Consider the following 2500-nt stretch of genomic DNA (forward strand, 5'->3'; position numbering starts at 1 on the left):
GTGTGTGTGTGTGTGTGTACACACACACATAATAAACGCAACAATAATGGAAGACGCGTCGCTATGACTCATACGCCGACGATTAAGATGATGGATTGACTTGCACATTCAGAAGGTAACTTCATGACTGACGCTTCCACAAAAAGACAGTGATTCAAGGAACAGACGAATACATATGGACGAGGTAGTGCATGATTCTTGTTTTATCATAACATGTTTATGCGACGACAACCTTATATGCAAGTCCTCGCAGATTTACGATTTATAGTATGACAAACCCATTAACAGTGGCAATACAAAACACACTCATGGAGACAAAACAGAGCCACGCACTCTTACGGCTTACTGTAAAAAGTCGGATTCAGAAGGTGACGTCCTAACGCACATAATCCCAAGTAGGCGCATCTCATTGTTGTTAATTTACGTAATTATGAACTGTCGTCCTGATGGAAATACGCTTCGCAGGTGGCAAAAACGCACATACAGACGCAGGCACGTAGACACACACAAACAGAAAATGAGAGAGAGAGAGAGAGAGAGGGGGGGGGGGGGGGGGGAGAGAGAGAGAGAGAGGGGGGGGGGGGGAGGGAGGAACGGAGGGGGGTTAGGGAGGGAGAGACAGACAGAGAGACAGAGACAGAGAGAGAGAGAGAGAGGGGGGGGAGGGGGGGAGGTAGGAACGGAGGGGGGAGGGAGGGAGAGACAGACAGAGAGACAGAGATAGAGACAGAGACAGAGAGGGAGAGAGAGACAGAGAGAGGGGAGGAGAGGGGAGAGAGAGATGAGAGAGAGAGAGAGAGAGAGAGAGAGAGAGAGAGAGAGAGAGAGGGAGAGGGAGAGAGAGAGAGAGGAACGGAGGGGAGGGAGAGACAGAGAGAGACAGATAGAGAAGAGAAGAGGGGAGAGAGAGAGAGAGAGGGGGGAGAGGGAGGAGAGAGAGAGAAGAGGAGAGAGATAGAGAGAGGGGGTGGGAGGGGGGGAGGGAGAGACAGTCAGAGAGACAGAGATAGAGACAGAGACAGAAACAGAGACAGAGACAGACAGAGAGACAGAGATAGAGACAAAGACAGAGAGAGAGAGTGAGAGAGTGAGTGAGAGAGAGAAAGAGAAAGAAAGAGATAGAGAAAGAGAGAGAGAGATTGTGTTCTTGCAGGTCAACAATTGTTCATTGTGTCTGGACGCCGCACGAGGTACCTGACATTCACCATCACACTCAGGTCACACCTGGCTGCTCCGACGTGCCCCGACACCCAAAGCCGCTAACCTCACAGTTGCAAAAACAGATGCATGTACATCTATTTCTTTCTACAACTGAAACGCCTATATCAGATGTTATCAGAAATTGTCAAAGAGGAAAATGGCCCAAGAATGTTTTTAGGCCAAAATGATGACGGCGCTGGAAGCCCAGCCCCTTTTCGTTACTCAATGGCAGAAAAACGCTCGTGTTGCAACTTACAGCCAGCTCGTCCGTGGTTCATGGTGGAGACATTGCACTGCTATATATATATATATATATATATTCCTTCGTCTCACTTTTTCTCCTTCGCTTTAGGTGTCTTGTCCCTCCGACTAATATATCCTCTCGTGAATCTCGGAATAATATTGATTCACACGCGAGTGCAATCGAGGGAATAAAACACACAGAAGTGACACGGACACAAAGTAAGAGCGACCCAGGGACGCACGCGCACTCGTCCCCTTCCACTGGAACTCCACAAGACACTGAAAGCCTCAGGTGAACCACACGTCTTGCCTGACGTCACCGCCGCGCTGCCAGACGCTCGACACCATCTCTGCGGCAGGAGAGGGAAGGAGAGGCCACCTGCCCGCACCCAGGCCGCTGCCCCCGCCCGCACGCCCGCACCCTCCCGCATGGAAGGCATCTGATGTCTGGATGAGGAACATGCGTCCCTACTACATGCCCACATCAATTGGGGGATATGAATGAATTCATTCAACAGAAACAAAACCAATGTCATCAATGGTAATGTTCACAGTGACGCACAGGTTGTCAGCTGATCAAGAACTGAGTCCAATTGGCAATTTTCTTTCTCCAATTCTCTCCCTCCCTAGACTAGAAGGGCAGTTGTGAAATGAAACAGAAAAGGGGCAGCGGCTCAAGCACTGCGATGTGATAATAATGATTATAAATTATATTGATAATACCAATACCGAAATAAAGACAATGACGAGAGTGATAGTAATATTGTAAGCATGGTGATGGTAAGTGATGCTGATAATGACAGTGATGATAATTATAATAATAGTAATTACGATAGTAATAATAGCAACCGTAATTATGATAATGATTATAATAACAAAGATAATGATGACTATATTGATAATGGTAATTATCAAAATAATTATAACAATAGTAACAATAATTATTATAGTGAAGATGATAATGCTATTGATGATAATAATGACAATAATGATGTTCATGATAAAGATTATGATGGTGACAGTACTACTACTTCTACCACTACTACTGACAATAATA

At 46.2% G+C, this 2500-nt stretch overlaps 1 protein-coding gene across 7 annotated transcripts in view; it reads right to left on the bottom strand.

Annotated features, from left to right (window-relative positions):
- The window catches only part of pot (zona pellucida domain protein papillote), a 66949-nt gene that overhangs the window by 31007 nt on the left and 33442 nt on the right, over window positions 1–2500 (bottom strand). For 2 of the 7 annotated variants that reach the window (XM_086542318.1, XM_043026173.2), the window contains exon 1: window positions 1457–1726. The exons of 4 other annotated variants lie outside the window; for them this stretch is intronic. The gene's annotated coding sequence lies outside the window, so the exon portion shown is untranslated. Of the gene's footprint in view, window positions 1–1456; window positions 1728–2500 lie in introns of those variants that run through there. One more of the 7 variants, XM_086542317.1, reaches the window with a different exon arrangement.

Source organism: Penaeus japonicus, unplaced genomic scaffold, assembly GCF_977035675.1.
Source record: "Penaeus japonicus unplaced genomic scaffold, GWHDUDI00000001_assembly GWHDUDI00000012, whole genome shotgun sequence".
Lineage (NCBI taxonomy): Eukaryota > Metazoa > Arthropoda > Malacostraca > Decapoda > Penaeidae > Penaeus > Penaeus japonicus.